Source organism: Chanodichthys erythropterus, chromosome 12 (assembly GCF_024489055.1).
Source record: "Chanodichthys erythropterus isolate Z2021 chromosome 12, ASM2448905v1, whole genome shotgun sequence".
NCBI classification, from domain to species: domain Eukaryota; kingdom Metazoa; phylum Chordata; class Actinopteri; order Cypriniformes; family Xenocyprididae; genus Chanodichthys; species Chanodichthys erythropterus.
The window spans coordinates 138,112-162,635 of NC_090232.1; the positions used below are offsets into that span (position 1 = coordinate 138,112).

At 43.6% G+C, this 24,524-nt stretch overlaps 1 pseudogene; it reads right to left on the minus strand.

Moving 5' to 3' along the window:
- Positions 1 to 24,524, minus strand: part of LOC137033059 (integrin alpha-M-like) — a 36,953-nt pseudogene that overhangs the window by 10,576 nt on the left and 1,853 nt on the right.

Here is a 24,524-nt window from a genome sequence, read left to right on the forward strand (position 1 = left end):
TACAGTGAGACTAACTGGGCCTTGAAAAACTTGACCAACTCAAGCTGATAGTTTACTAAAATCATTACATTTATTCTCCAAAAACAGTTAAAAACTGGCCACTGATGTGACTGTACTCAAACAGAGCCAGAGTTCATAAATGACACCTTGTGTTGAGACTATGAGAGAATCTTTACATTATTCTGTAAATGAGTGGTAAAATGTCCTACTTGAGCAGCACAATCCCTCCTTGTGCTCCGATCACCACATCTGTCAGATTATCATCGCTCATGTCCATCTGACCGGACAGAGACACTCCAAACTGCTTCAGACCGGGCAGAACCGACCGTGCTGAGATCCGCTAAACACACACACACACACACACACACACACACACACACACACACACACACACACACACACACACACACACACACACACACACACGTCTATTGTGCCAAAGCGGTTCATCATTCTACATGTTTATCCTAACAATTTTTTGTTCTAAGAACATTTTCTAAACATTCAGTTTTGGTTACGGGAATGCTATAATATCCATTTTTCTTAATGTTAGTGGAACTTCATTTAAGGTTAATATGATGTTCCTGAAACATTCAAACACCTGCTGTTAACAAGTATAATCAATGAAGGAAAGAGAAACAACAAGAACAGAAATTACAACTGACTTCCAGCCTCAGCCTTAGATGATATCAACTGAAGATAAAAGACATTAAATCTCTCAAGATCTCAACAGAGGATGATTAAACTCCAAAAACAGCATTACCAGCTTCACCTATTGGTAACTAGATTGGTGTTATTTCTGTCATTTGTCTACAGAAGTTCTTATTGAGGTTTAAATGTTTGTTTTATCGAAAATTCTTCTATTGAATCTGTATTCACTTTAGTTGGGCTCTTAACCCTTGACTTTTGTTAGTTTATTTCTCTCTCAACAATTGTAATAGTGTTTTTAGAAAACATTTGCATATTGCTCAAGAAAGAGAAAAATGAAAAAGCAGATTGAAAGGTCTGCTTTAATGGCTGCTCTCACACACAGTTTTGCAGTAATTCCCACATTATAAATGCGAAACCTGCAGGAATTAGTAAAATTATATACGCAATACTCACAATCCTGAGCCAAAATTCGCACCGTTTATTGTATCAATTTAATATTGATATTACAGTATTAGATTGTGGTAGCATACGGAAGCCAAAACTGTGGTATCGAGCCAGCCCCACTCTGACGCAGTGAATGTGTTTTCTGAACAAACTTTTAAAGCAGCCAGAAAAAAACCTACCAAAACAACCAAGGGTCAAGAGCCCAACTACAGGAAACACTAGTCACCTCAATGATGACTTCAAATGCTTGTTCCTCTTTACTTCAGTGTGCCATCACGAATGCTCAATCATCACTTAATTATCTCATTAACTCCATCACTGCTTCATTTCAACACTGTTGTGTGACACAGGTGATTTTGCTGTGTAACATACAACGTTAATCCATTTTAAGCCAGAAATTTTGTTACCCTTAATGTTTAAAATACATTTGAAGAATGTTGTTCAAAGAATGTTTTCTGCCAACATTATGAAAAACAGTCATGAAATACTTATGAAAATATGTTATGATTTCATGAACATTGTTTTAAAAGTGTTTAATTATAACACTTGCATAACCTTTACATAAATCCAAGTATTCCAAGTATGTTCTTTTAAAATAGCACTCACAACCTTATTCGTTTGAAGTTAATTGTCATTCTGATGTTTAAAGGATATTCCAAGTATGTTGCTCTAAGGATGTTTTTTTCCCCAAAATTTATGATGCCATTTAAAAAACCTACAAACAATGTAAAAATAATGTTTTGTGCTAACGTTTTGAAAACATTATTAAAGACCAGATAACATTCAACAAACGTTCTATTAACGTTACTGGAAGAAAATTTGTTCATTATTTTGCCAGAACATTAGCAGAAAGTTCTGAGAGCATTCCCTGTTAGTTGGGGTGTTTGGGATTGAGGGAACTAAAGCAAAGTCTCACCTGAGCGTGTTCAGGATTTATTCCATGTGTCCTGTTGCCCAGGTAGATGTACACGGCTCCCTCACCGTCATTCTCAAGCGGTGCTCCGACTGCCACATCTGACAGGCTGTCTCCATTCAGGTCCTTTAATGAAGCCAAAGATGCTGCAAATCTGCCTGTGTTCGACTCACTCACATTCAGTGTCTTCTGAAAATACTACAGAGAGAGAAAGAGAACTTAATATTTATTCATCGGCACATGAACAGTGCCGATACTTCTATGACTTTAATATGATTCACCGGGAACCTATTACACCGACAATCCCATTGGAGCAGGGATGGAAGGGTAACTGTCTTGCAGAGTTCAGCTTCAGCCATAATCAAACACATCTGAACCAGCTAATCAATGTCTTCAGGATCACTAGAGCTACAGGCAGGTGAGTTAATCAGGGTTGGAGCTGAACTCTGCAGGACACTGACCCTCCAGGACTGAAGTTGCCCATCCCATCACTGGAGAAACACAATGGTGATGACTAGCAAACTTCCAGTCACAGGCCCTGACATTAACCACCATATGTTTTTGTATTTATAACTGGAAAATATTGTGAATCTGTCCATACCTCCTCTGATAAAGCGTAGACGTACAGCCTCCCTTCTGCCCTCGGCTGAGACTGATGAAATAATGGAGCTCCGACCAGAAGGAAATCTGAGTCTCCATCCGAGTCCAGATCCAACACACTCAGAAACGCTCCAAAATATGATCCAATCTGATGACAAAAATCAAACAAAATGAATGCCTTTGCATTTTAGCATAAGCTATATGAAAATATGTTCTGCTTTACCAAGGCAAACGTCAATGTAGATTTATTTTTACTTTATTTTAACCATCTTAAAAATATATGTAAACTACGACATATGCTCTCAATGAAGAATGCAGAACAGTTAGTTCATGCGTTCATGACCTCAAGGTTAGATTACTGTAACGCTCTACTGGGTGGTTGTTCCTCCCGCTTGATAAATAAACTACAGCTCGTACAAAATGCAGCAGCTAGAGTTCTTACTAGAACTAGGAAGTATGACCATATTAGCCCAGTTCTGTCATCACTGCATTAGCTTCCTGTTAAACATTGTATAGATTTTAAAATCTTGTTAATTACTTACAAAGCACTAAATGGTTTAGCTCCCCAGTACCTAAGTGAGCTCTTAATGCATTATAGCCCTTCACGTTTATTGTGATCTCAGAATTCAGGCCAGCTGATAATACCTAGAATATCAAAATCAACTGAAGGTGGCAGATCCTTCTCCTATTTGGCACCTAAACTCTGGAACAATCATCCTAGCATTGTTCGGGATGCAGACACACTCTGTCAGTTTAAATCTAGACTAAAAACGCATCTCTTTAACCTGGCATACACATAACACATTATATATTTATATTTTCAAATCCATTAAAGGATTATTAGGCTGCATAAATTAGTTCAGCCGGAACCGGGAACACTTCCTATAACACCAGATGTACTCGTTACATCAGAAAAAGAATGGCATCTACGCTAATATTAGTCTTTCTGTTTATCCCGAGGTTTACCGTAGTTAACCGGATTCGGGGCCATTTCCAGATGAGACCGAGGACCGGTGCCATGACACGACCACAACGCAGCCCTGAAGTATCAGCAGAGATCGAGTCGACTAGATCATCCATTGTGAAGACATCATCAACACGACAGCCAGTGTCACAGTTTCCTCAAAATTATAATCATGATTATTAATTACGTTTATTCTATGTATGTTCATGTAACTATGGCTATTTTGCAAGTTCTTTACCAACCTACACTTCACCCAAAAGGCCTGTAGGTGGCACAAAGACTTCGATTTAACCAACTATGATAACTTCGTTAGATGGTAAATCAATACAAAACATGGTTTTGGTGAGCACTTTGTAATATGTATTCACATTAGATTTTAAAGCAACACAATTCATTTGCAATAAGACAAACCAGATTCAAATTGCCCGGCAAAATTCGAAAAGCAAAGAAAAATCATTTCTAGCTGATCAACATTATGAAAACTGGTAAAACCTTTAGGAACTTCAAAAGATAAAACAGCGACATTCCTAATATTACTTCCAATATTTCCAAATTATGTTCATTTTCATAGAGCGGGCCAATATCCTGACGTTTATTTAAAATCAATCGAGAGAAGCAGATATCGTTATCGTGATAAAATACAATTAATCGTGCAGCCCTAATTTAATTTAATTTGACTTGACATTTATTCAACAGTGCTTTGATCTGCCTGCATTGACACTATTTTTTAAGAGCTGCTGTGCAGCCAAAATTATGAACCAGTTATCAATGTAAAGCTGCTTTGACATAATCTGCATTGTAAAAAGCGCTATATAAATGAAGGTGACTTGACTTGACATGAATCCTTTTGTTCTGGTCTGGGTATTTAAGGGAAGGTGGCAGAGAAGCCATTGGGGAAATTCTGTAGTCAAGTCAAGTCAAGTCACCTACTGAAAGAAATGCTTCCAGAGGTCGTAGGTCCACTTCTTGATATAATTAATTCATCTTTAACACTAGGACACGTGCCAAAAACCTTTAAGCAGGCTATTATTAAACCTCTTATTAAAAAACCTCAAATAGATCCGAGAGATTTAGTAAATTACAGGCCAATCTCGAATCTACCTTTTCTGTCAAAGATACTAGAAAAGGCAGTTTCAACACAGCTGTGCTCCTTTTTAGAAAGAAATGGAATCTGTGAGGATTTCCAGTCAGGATTTAGACCATACCATAGTACTGAGACTGCTCTTGTTAGAGTTACAAACGATCTACTCTTATCATCCGATCGTGGCTGTATTTCTCTATTATTGTTATTAGATCTCAGTGCTGCTTTTGACACTATCGATCATAACATTCTTTTAAAAAGACTTGAAAACTATATTGGCATTAGTGGAATTGCTTTGGCATGGTACAAATCGTACTTATCTGACCGTTATCAGTCTGTAGTAGTTAATGAAGAGATGTCGTATCGATCACAGGTTAAATATGGAGTACCACAAGGCTCAGTACTAGGACCGTTGCTTTTCACTCTGTACATGCTGCCCTTAGGAGAGATAATTAGGAAGCATGGTGTTAGTTTTCACTGCTACGCTGACGATACTCAGCTCTATATTTCCTTGCGCCCTGACGAAACCTACAAATTCACAAAACTAACAGAATGCATAGCTGACATTAAAAACTGGATGACAAGAAATTTCTTATTATTAAATTCAGAAAAAACTGATATCCTAATCTTTGGACCAAAAACTTCCTCACAAAAAAACCTTGAATACTCTCTAACACTTGACGGGTGCTCCATTAAACCTTCGTCCTCAGTTAGGAACTTGGGTGTGCTCTTTGATACCAATCTTTCATTTGAAAGTCATGTTTCTAGTATCTGTAAAACCGCCTTCTTCCATCTAAAAAAATATATCTAAATTACGACATATGCTCTCAATGACAAATGCGGAACAGTTGGTTCATGCATTCATGACCTCAAGACTAGATTATTGTAACGCTCTACTGGGTGGTTGTTCTGCTCGGCTTTTAAACAGACTACAGTTGGTCCAAAATGCGGCAGCTAGAGTTCTTACTAGAACCAGAAAGTATGACCATATTAGCCCAGTTCTGTCAACATTACATTGGCTCCCTATTAAACATCGTATAGATTTTAAATTCTTGCTACTTACTTATAAAGCTCTAATTGGTTTAGCTCCCCAGTACCTAAGTGAGCTCTTAATGCATTATAGTCCTTCACGTTTATTGCGATCTCAGAATTTAGGCCATTTGATAATACCCAGAATATCAAAATCAACTGAAGGCGGCAGATCCTTTTCCTATTTAGCACCTAAACTCTGGAACAATCTTCCTAGCATTGTTCGGGAAGCAGACACACTCTGTCAGTTTAAATCTAGACTAAAAACACATCTCTTTGCTCTTGCATACTGTGGCGAGGGGGGCGTGGTTCAGCGAGGTCTGCAGCGGGAGAGAGCATCGGGAGATCTTTGGTGAGTGAGCGAGTTAAATGTAAATCACGAACACCTGTTTCTCGTTTCAGTAATTGGCGCGGAGACAGGTTAAAACGCCGCGAGAAGCAGGAGTCGGTGAGAGAGAGGGGGACTGCTGACTGAGCCGCTGGTGCACGACACGTTGGAGTGAAGCCCTTTGTGGATTGTATATGCCGTGACTGGAGTGAAGCCCTTTGTGGTTTATTTTGTTTTGTGCCTTGCACAGTTTTTGGTTTTACGTTTCTGAATTTTGAAATAAAGCTCAGTCAGCAGTTAACCGCCGACCCTGTCCCCTTCCTTCCTACACTAACGAACATTGTTTGTACTACACTGGTGCCGAAACCCGGGAAGGAAGCTGGGTGGCCGCTGCCATGCAAACTTCGTCCTCCCCTTTGACATTTGCGCAAGTCATCGCCTCCCTCGCGGTCCTGCATCAGGAGCAACATCAGGCCCTGCTGGACCTGCGCACCGACCAAGAACGCCGCTTTCAAGCCATCGTGCAGGCCCCAGCAGGAGGACCGCGAGAGGTTCCAGAGCTGGATTGACCGGGAGGTTCGCCAGGAGACCATCGGGCAGCCGGCTGCACCTACCCACCTGCCGCTGAACAAAATGGGGCCATGTGACAACCCCGAGGCCTTCCTCGACTTGTTCGAGCGGTCAGCCGAGGCAAGTGGCTGGCCGCGGGACCAATGGTCCATGAGGTTGGTCCCGCTCCTCTCGGGGGAGTCGCAGGTGGCGGCGCAGCAGCTGCCAGCAGAGAACCTCCTGGTCTTTGACGATCTTCGGCGGGCCATCGTCCAGCGGGTCGGCCGGACCCCCGAGCAGCACCGTCAACGCTTCCGTTCTCTGGACCTGGGCGAGTCCGGCCGGCCCTTCGTGTTGGCCCAACAGCTCCGGGACTCGTGCCGCAAATGGCTACTGGCTGAGGGAAGCGACGTGGACCTGGTTATCGATCGCGTGGTACTGGAGCAGTTTATCACTCGGCTCCCCAAGAAAACCGCCGAGTGGGTCCAGTGCCACCGCCCCACGTCGCTGGACTCAGCCATCGAATTGGCGGAGGACCACATGGTGGCGTGCCAAGGGGTCGGCGAACCCCTACAATCTGCCTCTCTCTCTCCTTCTTTTAATTCCCCCTCTCTCTCTAAACCTGTCCCTCTACCCAGGTCTCGTCCACCTGGCCCGCCACATGTTCCGCCCCGAGGGCGGGGTGGAACGGAACAGGGCCCGTATTATGGACCAAGAGCCCCACCCAGGGGGGCGGGACTCCCTGCCACCGGGCCGGACTCCGCTCCTGCTTCTCCCCTCTCTCCGCGTCAACCATTTAACCCGCTCTCTGCCACAAAAGCGGCGGGCAGGTCTGGGCCGGCCTGTTGGCGTTGCGGGGACCCGGAGCACTTTGTGGACAGGTGTCCAGTGATGGAGGTTGGGGCGTTGATCCGGGTCCCGGACGATCCGCAGGCTGCCCCCGGTCAAGCTGGCGAGTACCAAATACCTGTGAGTGTCAAGGGGGGTACGTATCAGGCTTTGGTGGACTCAGGATGTAACCAAACCTCGGTGCATCAAAGCCTGATTTCGTCCGGGGCATTGGATGCAGGCCGCTTGGTTAAGGTGAGGTGTGTGCACGGGGATGTGGTGGAATATCCGTTAGTGCCCGTCATTATTCAATTTAGGGGTCAAAAGCATAGCGTGGAGGTGGCAGTTAATCCGCACCTCCGGCATCCGATAATTTTGGGTACAAATTGGCCTGCATTTAACAAATTATTGGGGTGTTTATGCTCGGATGCCTCTTGGGAGAAAAAAATCGCGGGATAAGGAGGTGCCAGTACAGGCAGGAGAGACTGATCAGGGACCAGTGAGTTCAGCTTCAGGGGAACAGAGCGAAATTGGAAGACTTATTCTTTCAAATCGCGATGACTTCCCCCTGGAGCAGTCTCACGATGAGACGCTAAAAAATGCGTTTGAAAAGGTCAGCACTATCGATGGTCAGCCTCTCCAGCCTGGACGCCCACTTTCTTATCCGTATTTTGCGATCATAAAAGATAGGTTGTATCGAGTGACCCAAGACACTCAAACAAAAGAAGATACGACCCAATTATTAGTTCCAAAGAGCCGCAGGGAAATGCTTTTCCACGCGGCTCATTCTAACCCGATGGCTGGGCATCTAGGACAAACGGCCACTCTAAATCGTCTCATGACCCGATTCTTTTGGCCGGGCATTCACGAGAATGTGCGCAGGTGGTGCGCGTCTTGTCAAGAATGTCAGTTGGTTAACCCACCGGCCACCCCAAAAGCGCCGTTGCGCCCCCTTCCATTAATGCAGGTCCCCTTCGACAGAATTGGTATGGACCTCATCGGGCCATTAGAGCGATCAGCAAGAGGGCATCGCTTTGCATTAGTCATTGTGGATTATGCAACGCAATATCCTGAAGCAGTGCCACTCCGCAACATTTCCGCTAAGAGTGTTGCGGATGCACTGTTTAGTTTAATCTCCCGAGTGGGGATTCCGAAAGAAATCCTCACTGATCAAGGCACGGCGTTTATGTCACGCACGTTACGCGAATTTTACAAATTGTTGGGCATTAAATCCGTGCGTACCAGCGTCTTTCACCCACAAACGGACGGGCTGGTCGAACGGTTTAATCGCACGCTTAAATCCATGATTCGTAAATTCGTTCAAGAGGACGCCAAAAATTGGGATAAGTGGTTGGAACCTCTGTTATTTGCAGTGCGAGAGGTCCCACAAGCCTCCACGGGGTTTTCCCCCTTCGAGCTTCTCTTTGGACGCCAGCCTCGTGGGGTGTTAGACGTCTTAAGAGAGACTTGGGAGGTAGGACCATCTCAGGCCAAAAATGAAATTCAGTATGTGCTGGACTTGAGAGCAAAACTCCACACATTGGGGCGGCTGTCTATGGAGAATTTGTTACAAGCCCAGCACAGACAGAGCCAACTGTATGACAGACAAGCCAACTTACGCAAATTTGCACCGGGAGATAAAGTGCTTGTATTACTTCCCACTTCAAGCTCGAAATTACTTGCAAAGTGGCAAGGACCATTTGTGGTGACACGGCAAGTCGGTGAGCTCGATTATGAGGTTGTGCGTTCCGATAGGAGAGGAGCACGTCAGATTTACCACCTCAATCTCCTTAAAAAATGGAATGAGGCAGAGTCAGTGATGCTGGCGATGGTGATTAGCGGAGAGGATGATCTCGGGCCAGAGGCGAATATCAGAAAACAATCCCTCGCTCTGGCCCCGGGGGGAGATCACCTCTCGCCCTCACAGCTCACTGATTTATCCAAGTTACAAGCAGAATTTGCAGACGTGTTTTCTCCCCTACCGGGCCGTACAAACCTCACATCGAGACAGAGCCGGGCGTGGTGGTTCGCAGCCGGCCGTATAGATTGCCTGAACACAAGAAAAATGTAGTTCAGGCAGAATTAGAGGCTATGCTTGAAATGGGAGTAATAGAAGAGTCCAGCAGTAACTGGGCGAGCCCGATAGTTTTGGTTCCCAAGACGGACGGCTCAGTTTGTTTCTGTGTGGACTACCGCAAGGTGAACGCAGTGTCGAAGTTCGACGCGTATCCAATGCCTCGGGTGGACGAGTTGCTTGACCGGCTAGGTACGGCTCGATTTTATTCGACACTGGACTTAACGAAAGGGTATTGGCAGATCCCCTTGTCGCCATTATCCAAAGAAAAGACAGCTTTCACGACGCCGTTCGGATTACACCAATTCGTTACCCTTCCGTTCAGGCTGTTCGGGGCACCGGCTACCTTTCAGCGTCTCATGGATAAAATTTTGCGGCCCCATGGTGCATATGCTGCTGCCTATCTGGACGATATTATCATCAGTAATGACTGGCAGCGGCATATGCAGCATTTGAGGGCCGTCCTGAGATCGCTGAGGGGGGCCGGGCTCACGGCCAACCCGAAGAAGTGTGTGATTGGGCGTGTGGAAGTAAGGTATCTGGGCTTCCACTTGGGGCATGGACAGGTGCGTCCCCAAATTGATAAGACGGCAGCGATTGCGACCTGTCCGCGCCCCAAGACCAAAAAGGAGGTTAGACAGTTCCTCGGGCTGGCGGGATATTACAGGAGGTTTGTTCCTAATTATTCGGCCCTCACCAGCTCGTTGACTGATCTAACTAAAAAGGATGCTCCAGATACGGTCCAGTGGACGGAGCCGTGCCAGCAGGCCTTCACCCAGGTAAAAGCTGCTCTATGTGGCGGGCCATTGCTTCACTCTCCTGATTTTTCTCTCCCTTTTCTGTTGCAGACAGACGCGTCGGACAGAGGGCTGGGTGCTGTCCTGTCCCAGGAGATAGAGGGAGAGGAACGGCCGGTGCTGTACATTAGCCGCAAGCTCTCAAAGAGGGAAGCTAAGTACAGCACTGTTGAGAAAGAATGTTTGGCTATCAGGTGGGCCGTCCTCACCCTCCGCTATTATCTCCTGGGACGGGAATTCACTCTCTGTTCGGACCACGCTCCCCTGCAGTGGCTCCATGAAGGATACCAATGCGCGGATCACTCGTTGGTATCTAGCATTACAGCCTTTTAAGTTCAAGGTGGTCCACAGGCCGGGTGTTCAGATGGCTGTGGCCGATTTCCTCTCCAGGAATGGGGGGGGGGCTGCAGGCCGGACGGCTCCCCGGCCTGAGTCGGGCGGTGGGTGTATGTGGCGAGGGGGGCGTGGTTCAGCGAGGTCTGCAGCGGGAGAGAGCATCGGGAGATCTTTGGTGAGTGAGCGAGTTAAATGTAAATCACGAACACCTGTTTCTCTTTTCAGTAATTGGCGCGGAGACAGGTTAAAACGCCGCGAGAAGCAGGAGTCGGTGAGAGAGAGGGGGACTGCTGACTGAGCCGCTGGTGCACGACACGTTGGAGTGAAGCCCTTTGTGGATTGTATATGCCGTGACCAGAGTGAAGCCCTTTGTGGATCGTATATGCCGTGACTGGAGTGAAGCCCTTTGTGGTTTATTTTGTTTTGTGCCTTGCACAGTTTTTGGTTTTACATTTCTGAATTTTGAAATAAAGCTCAGTCAGCAGTTAACCACCGACCCTGTCCCCTTCCTTCCTACGCTAACGAACATTGTTTGTACTACACATACACATAACACATTATCAATACATTAATATTTTTTCAAATCCGTTAAAGGATTGTTACGCTGCAATAATTAGGTCGGCCGGAACCGAGAACATTTCCTATAACACTAGATATACCTGTACATCAGAGTAAGAATGGCATCTACGCTAATATCTGTCTCTCTGCTTATCCTGAGGTTTGCCGGGTGCTGGATCCAGGCCGTATCCAGATCAGATGGAGAACCTGTGTCTGGACCTGACTACAACGTAGCCCAGGAGACAATGGGCCTACAGATCCAGTTCTGGCTGCATCTATAATTCCGATTTTTAATCCCCGTATCCGCTTACATATATTTATATATAATCTATTTTTAATCTCTATAATAAAAATGTATAATTCAGATTTTGATCTCCATATCCATTTACATATATTATATATATTTTCCAAGGGGTTTTTTCCCTCCTAGGACTTTTTTCCCAGTGTTAGCACGCTGGGTTTTTCTCCTAGGGTTTTTTTTCCACCCCTGGAAGTCAGCCAACATTGGCTTAATGTAGCACCATCTTGTATATGTAACATATTACCACGCTTGTTTGTACAGCTTATTTTTAACCATTTCCCTTTTTTCTGTGCTTCTAATATGTAAAGCTGCTTTGAAACAATTACCAATTGTAAAAGCGCTATATAAATAAATTTGACTTGACTTGACTTGACCTTTATTTATATAGCGCTTTTTACAATGCAGATTGTGTCAAAGCAGCTTTACATTGATAACTGGTACATAATTTTGGCTGCACAGCAGCTCTTAAAAAATAGTGTCAATGCAGGCAGACCAAAGCACTGTTGAATAAATGTCAAGAATACTATTGAATATCAAATGTCAAGTGTCCCCAACTAAGCAAGCCAAAGGCAACAGCGGCAAGGAAACCCCCAGAAACCCCCAGAAACCCCCATGCAGTGATGGGTGAGTGTCTTAAAAACTCACACACACCATTGTGTGTACATGCATTTCTTACTCTGATTCTCTTAGAATCAGAACTGTCTGTGAGATCCATGTATCCCGGTGCATCTGAACGAAGAATTAAAGTATGGGATACCCAGAATAATCAAAGATCTGAGTTAATACATAACCAATAGTTTGTGTTTCTAATTAGAATCACAATCTAAATATAAAAATCTTTTGAAATTGGAGACAGATTAAGCGCACCGCTAAAGTAAAATTGAAACTAAATTCTAAAAATTAAGTGAACTTCACAGGAGCGCTGGAAAGCATTATACCTTTGCCCAGGCCATTGGAATCCGTTCGTTGGGCAGACAGGTGGTCCTTACAATCTCATGAGAGTGTGTGGTAAAAAGGTGTTTGCAGTTATATTTAATGTCCTATTGACCGTAGGATTTGAGAAGCCCTGCTCCTGCCATTGGAGAATCTGAATATCATGAGGTTTTTCTTCACTAACTTGTTCTCCGGTGATTTTCCTCGTCACTATCCATGTGCTTTCATTCTTGGTGAAGAGGGTCACCAGACCCGTGTGTTCAGCCCGCGGCGCCCCAGAGAACAGAAGAGAGACGCCGCTTCTCTTTCCCAGCACAGCAGAGTAACCTGAACATCATCAGCATCATTAAAACATGCAGAGACTCTTCACATCAGACCAGGAAGGAGCAAAAGCTTCAACATACCCATGTACGAGTCTTTACTGACAGCTGGATCCTTAATCTCTGTCTCTTTAAATCCAAATCCTGATCCCGTCACTTCATACAGAGATCCACACCAGTCATTAGATCCAACTGAACCCACAATCACAGAGTCCTGACACAAATTAAACAGTGTTTATTGAACACATTGTGTCTCTCTTTAAATAAGTTAAATTATAATTAACATTTTCTTAAAGATAATAAAAATCTCAGCCCGTGCTGTAAACTATTTGTAAACCTTATTTGTACTTTACTGTAATATTAAAGGTTACATTTTTTGTAATTGTTTTAGATATAATAATCAACACAAAAAAAAATAAAACATGTAAATTGCACATCAGGCAGTTGTCATGGAACAGAAGGCAACAGACAGGTTAGTAGAATATAAACAGAGTTTATTGAACAGTTTGGAATGAATGACAGGATCTGGATGTAGCAATGATGAGTATTGCAGTTTGAGTGAGTCTATGGATGAATTAGCTGGAGAGTAACAGTCTGTGTATTACAGGTGCAGTGGTGACGGTGGAGACGGTGATGCTGGCTGAGTGGAGGATCCATAGAGATGACAGGAGGGACAGAAGTCAGAAGACAGGTCAGGAACAACAGGTGGCTTTCTCAGGTGAGCATAACAGGTGGGTCGTGGAGCTTGTCATATATAGACGTACACGTTGACGAGATGAGACAACTGTGGTGAGGATGGTGAAGCTTATGAAGGGAGTGCTGATGAGTGGTAACGATGGTGATGGCTTGCAGGTGATTGATGAGAGAGTGCAGGTGTGGAACGGGAGGAATGCTAGGAGTTGGAGTGCATGTGCTGGTGACTGTGACTGTACTCCTCCCTCCCGGAAGGCGCATCCTAACGCTGTAGATGGTAGCCAGGGAGGGAGGGAAGGGCATCCTGGAGTCATGACTGGTGGTCAGGGTGATAAGGGTAGGTCATCTCCAGGATGGAACTCTGGCCGTTCGGGAAGCCATGGCAGAACTCTGGCCAGGAACGGTTAGCCCCCAACCATGTGTGGCCCAGACATGGGCTGAAAAGAACGCAGGAACTGGACTCAGGACTCAGGAGGGAGTTGCCTGTGGACTCAGTACAAAGGAGGAAGTCACCTCTGCATGAGGAAGGGAGTTGCCTCTGGGCAAGGGAGTGAGTCGCCTCTGGACGAGGGAGTGAATCGCCTCTGGACGAGGGAGTGAGTCACCTCTGGACGAGGAAGAGAGTCACCTCTAGACGAGGGAGTGAGTCGCCTCTAGACGAGGGAGCGAGTCGCCTCTTGGCGAGGAAGGGAGTCGCCTCTGGACGAGGGAGTGAATCGCCTCTGGACGAGGGAGTGAGTCGCCTCTGGACGAGGAAGGGAGTCGCCTCTGGACGAGGAAGGGAGTCGCCTCTGGACGAGGAAGAGAGTCGCCTCTTGACGAGGAAGGGAGTCGCCTCTGGACGAGGGAGTGAATCGCCTCTGGACGAGGGAGTGAGTCGCCTCTGGACGAGGAAGCGAGTCGCCTCTGGACGAGGAAGAGAGTCGCCTCTGGACGAGGGAGTGAGTCGCCTCTGGAAAAGGGAGTGAGTCGCCTCTGGACGAGGAAGAGAGTCGCCTCTGGACGAGGGAGTGAGTCGCCTCTGGACGAGGGAGTGAGTCGCCTCTGGACGAGGAAGAGAGTCGCCTCTGGACGAGGAAGAGAGTCGCCTCTGGACGAGGAAGAGAGTCGCCTCTGGACGAGGGAGTGAGTCGCCTCTGGACGAGGGAGTGAGTCGCCTCTGGACGAGGGAGTGAGTCGCTTCTGGACGAGGAAGGGAGTCGCCTCTGGACGAGGGAGGGAGTCGCCTCTGGACGAGGAAGGGAGTGAGTCGCCTCTGGACGAGGAAGGGAGTGAGTCGCCTCTGGACGAGGAAGGGAGTGAGTCGCCTCTGGACGAGGAAGGGAGTGAGTCGCCTCTGGACGAGGAAGGGAGTCGCCTCTGGATGAGGGAGTGAATCGCCTCTGGACGCCGTAGATGGTAGCCAGGGGAAGGGCATCCTGGAGTCATGACTGGTGGTCAAGGTGATAAGGGTAGGTCATCTCCAGGATGGAACTCTGGCCGTTCGGGAAGCCATGGCAGAACTCTGGCCGCTCAAGGAGTGGTGGTGGTGTGGCCTCTGTGGCCTTGGCCCAAACTACGGGCTCAGCCACCAAGGCCGGGAACGGTTAGCCCCCAACCATGTGTGTGGCCCAGACATGGGCTGAAAAGAATGCAGGAACTGGACTCAGGACTCAGGAGGGAGTTGCCTGTGGACTCAGTACAAAGGAGGAAGTCGCCTCTGGATGAGGAAGGGAGTCGGACAGGTAAGTAGAATAAACAGAGCTTATTGATTAGAATAAGGAATAAGGTTGGAATGAATTAGAGGATCTGGATGTAGCAATGGTGAGTATTTGAGTGAGTCTATGGATGACTTAGCTGGAGAGTAACACAGTTTGTGTATTACAGGTGCAGTGGTGACGGTGATGCTGGCTGAGTGGAGGATCCAGGGAGATGACACGAGGGACAGAAGATAGGTCAGGTACAACATGTAGGTTTATCAGGTGAACATATAAGGTGAACATAACAGGTGGGTTGTTGAGCTTGTCATAGACGTAGCATTACACATAGACGTACATGTTGACAAGACCAGACAACTGTGGTGAGGATGGTGACTGCTTATGAAGGGAGAGCTGATGAGTGATAATGACCTGCCTGAGGAAAATGTAATAAGATATTATTCTCAATCAGTTTTATTGATATCTTTCTGTGGTTAATACACTGGTTGAGAGATTACAAACATATTTAGATGGTCTGTTCATCTTCTTCTCGGTTAGCAAATAATGTTGCAATACTGCATGCCCCTTCTGGATTGGAGTGTGGATCACCTGTAACTGACTGTATTCGTCGTCTAACTGCATGAACCAAGCTGTGATGTCCATACCGTAAGATTTGGGATGAATACATGTACCGTTACAACCCTATTACATACAATCATTTGTCAACAAATAAACCAGATCAGTGGTGCTCTGGTTTTAGTTGAGTACCTTCAAGTTGCAAACCAATATTGATTTTTGTATCGTAAGTGTTCATTAAACATTTAAATTCATTTATATTTCCATGAATGGGATAGACACAACAATATGTAAAATTAGTTACATATTCAAGATTGAATATGACAATTTTTTGAACAATTTTGATTTCTAAATATTATTTTCTTCATTTATTTTTATTTGTTTATTTCAATAATTCATAGCTTTTAAGCACAATCCATGAGCATTTCTCAACCAGCTCGCTAGTTCAGAGGTTTGGCCATTTCTTCGACCGTCACAGTGTTGAAATTGTTCCAGTGCACTGATACATTCACCACTAAACATTCCCATAATTCACCACAAAAACCAGGGAGAATCATTGCCTACTGACAAACTGACAAATCGGCAGCATTTTATGAGATTTTGAGAGGTTTCATTTGACCTTCGAATATTTGGAATATAGTGCACAAATCACATGAACAACAGCTATTATGGGATAACATGAATTATTCCTTAAAAGAAACCGTTTTTTTTGTTGTTGTTGTTGTTGTTGTTGTTGTTGTTTTTAACTTAAATATGGCATATTTCTGACCTTGTGGTAGAGGACACTGAATCCACTTTGTGATAACTCTTTCGGCCTGTCCTTGCCTTGTGCATCCTTTGACCCTGAAACTACAGAAGGAAAACTATAAAAATAATCTGTGGATTCTTCATTAGCTGCTTTAAAAAAAAAAAACATTACACAGTACATCCATTTTCTTTACACTTGCATTTTACCTTCAATATTGTAGATCTTTTTTTGCAGGTTGTCAAGAAGTCCTTCGAGTCCATTGTAGTTTTGAATGTAGAAGGTGTTGTTTGTTTTTGGTTCTGAAGCCAGCTGAGTGAGTCTGGTTAAGTTAACATTTCCCACCTGATGAACAAAAACATAAAGTCTGACTGTGTGTGCATAAACACTTAATAACCATGTTAATTGAAACAGCTCAATGTGTAAAACATCATTTACTGAACTTGGATGTTGGTTCTTGAAAAATGGAAACAAACTGAAAACTGAGAATTTTCCCCTTCCCCTTAAAACATAAAAGTAACAGATACTAATCTGTGATAAATTAGTACTTGTAGTACTTGCCACTTAAAGCTGAATTGGGTCATTTCTGCATTACTAGAGACACCAAATTGCACAAATAATGACTGTTTCCAGACAGGTTTCTTGAACATTTCTTGATATTCCTGCCCCAAACTCACATTTGTTTGTCAAGTTGATATGACAGGCCTCTCAAAAAAACAATGTTGTGAAAGTGTCACAGTGTTTCACTCTTCAGGAAAGAAACTACCAAACCACCAAACGAAACTGACACACCACGAACTATCTGAACACACAATGAAAATGACCAGCTTGAGCTGTGAGGAAACTCACCCCAATGATGTAGCGGAGGATATTTTGCTTATCACATGTTTTAAGGATGATATTTTCAGTATCTGGATCAGTGGGGTCTCCATCTGTGATGATCACCAGGGCTTTCTGAGCGCTGAGATCGGCTCCAGACGACGCATTATTCAGGAGATTGCTTCTGGTGATTTAATAAATCAGAAATAATGACATATGAATATTTGATCAGTGTCATCATGCCTCTGTAGTTTCTACACCAATGTGTTTTAACTTCTAATTTAAAGAATGACAAAGTCCAACTTTAATGTGTTTATCAGACCAGAACAAAAGAGAAAAACTACAGATAGAGCCATCATTGTGTGCATTTCAAGACTTTCCCTCTTAAAGTGTAAATTCAGTGAGCATCTAGAACAGGGGTGTCCAAACTCGGTCCTGGAGGACCACTGTTCTGCAGAGTTTAGCTCCAACTTGCCTTAACACTCCTGGCTGGAAGTTTGTAGTTTGCCTAGTTAGACCTTGATTAGCGGGTTCAGGTGTGTTTAATTGGGGTTGGAGCTAAACTCTGCAGGACAGTGGCCCTGAGTTTGGACAGGGAGTTTGGACACCCCTGATCTAGAAGTACATGAAGGTTTCACTCACAAGGCATATTTGATTGCTCTGCGTGTGTTTGTGAGAGCTTTCATGTGTTTCTCTTTCATGAGTTTCTCTTCAGCGGAGCCGTTCTGATAGTCATTGAAGTCAAACACAGTTCTGAAATCAGTTGAAAACTGGAGAGCAGCAAACTGACACACAGAGAGACAAACAACAAGCACACGTGCCGTTAACATCATTAGCAAACTATTACATGTCGACATTTCCACATTAATAGTGGTGGATTATCTACCTTTATGGATGCGTTTGAGAGTTTTTTCATAACATCTATAATGAATTTTTTGTTCATTTCAAATTCTCTGTCTTTCATACTGGAGGATCCATCAAAGAGAAACACCAGATTGACTTCTCTCTTCGTGCATTCTGCAGAAATATCACAAGATATGGAAACACATCTGTTACAACAACTTCTTTTAGCAATCAAACCATAAATTATTGACAAGATGGCCAATACATCCATTTATTCCACAAGTATTTAACATAATATCTTTAATCGTGTCTTTAGTTATGAATTGAGTTTTCAATAAAGATCACACCATCTCAAATGTTATGCTCCGGCAGTTAATTAAGAGATTAGATGGGTTCACTCCTCCTGAAATTACGTTTAGGAACTTCACCAAGTACTAAAAGTGTCAGTATCAGCTGGTTTCTGTGTCTCATCAGACCTTGGTAAGCAGCCGTAAAGTTTGAGACGGCCTGTAAATCGCTGTTGAACTGGTAGCAGATGCCGTTCAGATACGAATTTCCATCACAGTCATGAGGAAGATACGGACTGCAGCTCTGAGAAAGAGACACAATATCAGTAACATCAGGAGGATCATCAGTCACACAAACATCTGATATATATATTTCTATAAAATATTTCAAAAATCCAGTTCCCATTTTTTATTTACCAAATGCCACATTTTATTATATGAACATTCTGTGAACATTAACTATTAAAGGAATGATTTGCCCAAAAATTGTCATTCTGTCATCATTTACTCTCCCTCTCTCAGGGGTCGCTGTGTGATAATCCAATGAACGAGATGATGTGTGATCCAGAATGAATAAATAGAGACTTTTAATGAACACCAAGCTATAAATGTACACTACACAACTAACATAATGTAAGCACAAGACCATCAACTGAAGAAACTGAGGGCTTATATACACGGAGACGTTTGATATTCAACAGTGCTTTGATCTGCCTGCATTGACACTATTCTTTAAGAGCTGCTGTGCAGCCAAAATAATGTACCAGTTATCAATGTAAAGCTGCTTTGACACAATCTGCACTGTAAAAAGCGCCATATAAATAAAGGTGACTTCACTTGACTTGACGGAGGATGATAATCAAATAACAGCCATAACCAGAAACTAAACATGACTTTAACTTTACCCCCCACAGCCCCTGAAGGAAGACAGCAGAGACGAGGCCGAGGATGGCTTTGATAGTGAAAGAGGGAAGCTGGATGGGACCATCTGCGATGAAGGAGACTTGGGGTGTACTCATACTAGACACGGTTGCCTTGAAGCGAGCCTGAGCGTGACTGTCCCCTTTCGCACTACCCCACACTCATATTGCACTTAATGTTCTGGGCCGGAGCATACTTACGTCATATACGATGCAACTTTTGAACCTGAAAACAGGAAGAAATGCACTTTTACTAAGATACTGCCTAAAAGATTTATTGGTAACACTTTAGAAAACTGATCCTTCTTTAATGAAATAACTACACAGGAACAAATGAATAATGCATTATTAACACTTTAGTAACTACAATTATTTAACAAGTAACTCTGATTAATGAATTAGTAAGTAATAGTGCTCAGTTAAAGATAGTAGTTCACTATTAACTAATCAGTAACTACTGTTTTTCATTCATCCCAGAGAACTACTAAGAATTACTATATACAGGTTCATAATTAACATGAATGATGCATAATGTATAATCAATTCTAAAGTAAAGGCCTTGGTAACCCACTAGTAATGACTGAATTATTACCAAATCCTTCAGAATTACTAATTATTTGGATCAGTATTCTAAAGTGAAAAGCATGATAACTCTCTAGTAACTACTGAAGTCACTGTAAACTTTTGATGTTTTTATATGTTTTTCTACAGTAGTTCCTTATGATATATTATTTGCTAACACTAAAGTAATTACTAGTGGGTTACTATGATCTTCACTTTAGAATACTGATCCAGTAATAGTTCCTTTAGAAGGATGTAGTAACACTTAAGTAATTACTATCCAATACTTTACAAAAACCTCAAAAGTTTACAGTGACTTCAGTAGTTACTAGAGAGTTATCATGCTTTTCACTTTAGAATACTGATCCAAATAATTAGTAATTCTGAAGGATTTGGTAATAATTCAGTCATTACTAGTGGGTTACTATGACATTTACTTTAGAATTAATTATACATTATTCACATTAATTATGAACCTGTATATAGTAGTTGTCTGGGAGTTATGAAAAAATAGTAGTTACTGATTAGTTAATAGTGAACAACCACCTTTAACTGAGCACAATTACTTACTAATTCATTCATCAGTTTCTTGTTAGATAATTGTAGTTATTATAGTGTTAATAATGCATTACTTATTTGTTCCTGTGTAGTTATTCATTAACGAAGGATCAGTATTCTAAAGTGTTACCGATTTATCTTTGATGCCACACAGTGATTCTCACTTGCACGTATCAGAGGATTATTACAAAGGCAGCTGACTTTAATGGAGGAATTTGCAGCTTTACTTGCAAACTACAATTCCTGTTCATCAATAAGGTGAGAAGCAGAGCCGTTATAAACCCAAATACACTCAAATTCATTACATGAATTGAAAAGTGCACTATCAAAGTAGTAATGAACATGTTTGCTGCCATAATTATGACAGTAGTGTACACAAAAGCAGTAGCTGTTCCATGCTCAGGCACGGTTAGAGCTAACAATGCATGTGAACCGCACTTGAGCCCAACCGAACCGTGCTCTGGCCCATCTCTTCCAAGCGGACCAGAGACGGTCAAACGAACCACACCCGGGTGCAGAACGGAGCGATCACACTTGTCAAACGAACCGTGCTTTGGGGGTCAAACCAAGCGGCAACCCACCCCTTTCTCTCGTGAAGCCAATACGGAAGTGACTTAAACTGCGATTCATCGACTGGCCACTAGGGACAGGCTCCAAAAGAGAGCAGAATCTCATAGAGTCCCTTGTTAAATTGGCCAAGTTTATAGCAGAAAAAAACATGTTTACAAGTTGGTTCAAATTGTGGTTTTGGTCTATACTGCTATTTTTGCCCTTCATGACAACTCTGAGGGGGGGTGAATTTTTTTATAACTTATCCGTTTAAATTATATTATGCCTTAAAGTTCTGCATAATTAAGGGCGTGGTCACTTGAGTGACAGGTAGATTGCGCTGCTGTCTGTGAGCCGTCACTTTACCTCAGCTGCCGCTGAATTTGGCATCTCAGCCGTATTTGTGCACGATTATTTTATACAATTATAAAATATGGCTTGCTGCATAATATTCGAGACTGATGTGTGTCTGTGTAGATGTGCTCGCACGCGGAAGAAACAGAACACACGTTGTGGATCGTGGCATTGGCTGAAAGTTTTGATTGTGAGATTTACTACAATGACAATACCAGGAGGATATACAACTCTGACAGCACTGCTTGGATATTATAACTAAAACTGCTGCACTATTTTGAAAAAATATTGTTAGATACGATCGTATGCAATTTTACAAGATAAATGCTGCTCAGATTTCATCCTTTCTTGAAGAACGATGACAGAGAGCAGATCATTCAGAAGAAATGTGACATGTTTTTTTGTTTTGCAATGGACACTCATATTTTACCCAAGTGCCACAGATTGGATTCATCTCGCGATCTCTATTTCATTATAAAGGTATGAAGTCCCATTTGATTTTCCATGTTGTTATTTGCACACCCAACACTTCTGATGTTGGAGGATCTATATCTTAAAAAAACACCGTAGATTGACAGTAAACCTTTAGAACGTTCTGATGATAAAACTTATCTTCATTATTATTTTAGATCGTATCTAAGATAGATTGATAGCTCCTTTGCCTGCTAACATGGTCATGTCTAGCTAGGCGGGCGTGGTTTCAGCAACCAATCACATCAGCTCAAACCACCTCCCCGCCTCTTTGCCCATTTTCAGTTATCCGGGAGTGACGTGCGGTGACGCGCAGCTAAGATGGCCGCGGCCTCATTTACGCGTCAAAACTGCTGTTCAGAACTCTTGGGTGACGTCACGGACGCTACGTCCATATTTTTTTACAGTCTATGGGTCAAACGCACGGCTCAGAGAGCCTAGTGTGAGTACACCCTTGGGGTTGGACGATGAAGACTAGTTGCTGGATGATGAAGGTGACATTGAACTGGACTTATCCAGTGATGACTAAGAAGACTTGGAACTGAATGGGGTCACCAGTAACTGTAGTATAGTAAATACCTCCTCAACACCTCCTCAAACTCCACTAATACGCTCTCAATGACAGAAGTCTCCGTGATGGGCCCGGCTCAGAGATGAAAACAGCCTCTGGCTCTTGCTCCGTTGCGGGCATGACTGGCAGCTGGCTGGGCTCTGGGTCCGAAGTGAGGCTGGTGATGTCCTTAAAAGATGAGTCACACCGCACCAGCACACACTCCTCATACTCGGTGAAGCTCCCTCTCAAGGGCCATCCATGGGTCTTTGACTGCTCAATAAGCTCAGTTTGATAGAAAACACATAGCAAGCAGTAGGGGTAGTGAGTAAGGCACACCAGATCAAGAAAGTTTCTCGTGTGATCCTCAAGGGAGCGATCTCCCTGCTCGAGCAGAAGCAGGTGGACTGTGGGGATATACATTATTATTTTTTCCATTTAAATCTTTTTTGAGGTCTCATGTTCTGTCGGGGTTGCTGTGTGATAATCCAAAGAATGAGATGTGTTTCGCAGAAATAATAAAGACTTTTACTGAACACCAAGAGATAAACATACACCACATAATGTTAACACAAGACCGTGAACTGAGGAAACTCAGGGCTTATGAGGCAGACGTGGGCTAGTAAGAGCTGTGTGGGTAAACCTCACTCTCCTGATCTCAAGAGGCGCTCTAGCGACTGACGCTACAAACTTTGTTCTTTAGACACCCTGTTAGAGCGCCCGAGTCCCATACAGGTGGGCCCGGGTTCGAGTCCTGCTTAGAGTGGGTGGTGGGCTACACATGGTCTTCTGCTGTTTATCACTGCGACCGGCTCATTGATTCAGTGTAATCAACTATTTGAAACTGACATCACACAAAGCATCACATGACTTCAAGACATGCATTGTAGTGCAAAAGTCATAATGATCACTTTTCAGATGCATAATAGCTTCAGTCCCAGTTCACTGGTACTGCCTAGAAAAACACATTTTCACATTCACCTTTTGTGTGTTTCATTCAAGAGAGAAAGTCATGTGGGTTTGGAATGATATGAAGGAGAGGAAGTGATGACAGACTGAATTTCAGGGAAGTTTTAGAGAGTTGCCAATTTCTATCCTACAATTTACATCAGTATGACAGTCAATAAAAACATTCCTGCAGTGTTTCAGTGGACACGAGTACAGAAGAGACCGTGAGCAGAAGTCAAACACTGAAGTGAATAATGAAGGAATCTGCTGAACTTACAGTCAAGCGTCCGACAGGAGCAGACGACACAGCAGCAGACATGCCGAAGAACCGGACGCTCTCTGAGCCTGTCAATCATCACCAGAGAGATCAGACCTCAGTATGACAGGACAAACTCAAACCACAACACAGTTAGAGCAGATTAAACAGATGCACAAAGGTTTGTGTGAGACAGTGGAAGTCAACAGAAAGTTCATGACAGATAGTGTATGTGACGCTGATACCTGGCCAGTGCAGCGGTCTGCAGGAACGCAGATCTACTGTGCAGCTGTAAATTTCACCTGTTGAGTTTCTTTTTAATGGGGCTCCAACGATGATCCTGCCAAAAACACCCTCACAATCAATAAGACAGTCAGAAAACACCTAGCAACTACACAGAACACCCTAGCAACCAGTGTGTGTGTGTTTCACTCACTGTTTCCTGTTTCCAAACTCAGACTGATAAACGCTGTAACCAAAGAAATCTTCTGCCGCGCCGTTAAATCTCAGTGGATGTTCAGTGTCAATATTGAAGGCCTCTGAAAGAGAAGCTGGAGAAGTGAGAGAGACTGTTGAGACATCACGAGATGTTTGTGAGGCGTCAGTCTTTATTAAAGATGCACTATAAAAGCCAAAGTTTCTCATCTACTGAGTATAAGTATAAATTTGGTAAGTTTGGTATTACACAGTTTCTATTGCAGCAGGTCAAAAGGAAGTGTCCTGGACATGACAGAGATTTTCTGAGCCCTGGATGTATACAGCTCTTGAAGGGTGGACAGCAGAGGTACACCAATCCTCTCGGCAGTCCGGATGTTGAACCTCCTCAGAAGCACCAGCTCTGGAGTCTGTGATTGTGCCGCTTCTCTTACGTCTCTCAGGACCTGAAGAAGCACCATCACAGACTCCAGTGCTGTATTCTCCTCAAGTCCACAGTCATCTGAACTGCTTTGAGTGTGTTCAGATGCAGTTTATGACCAGATGACCAGCTTCACCAGCACACACTAGCCTACCA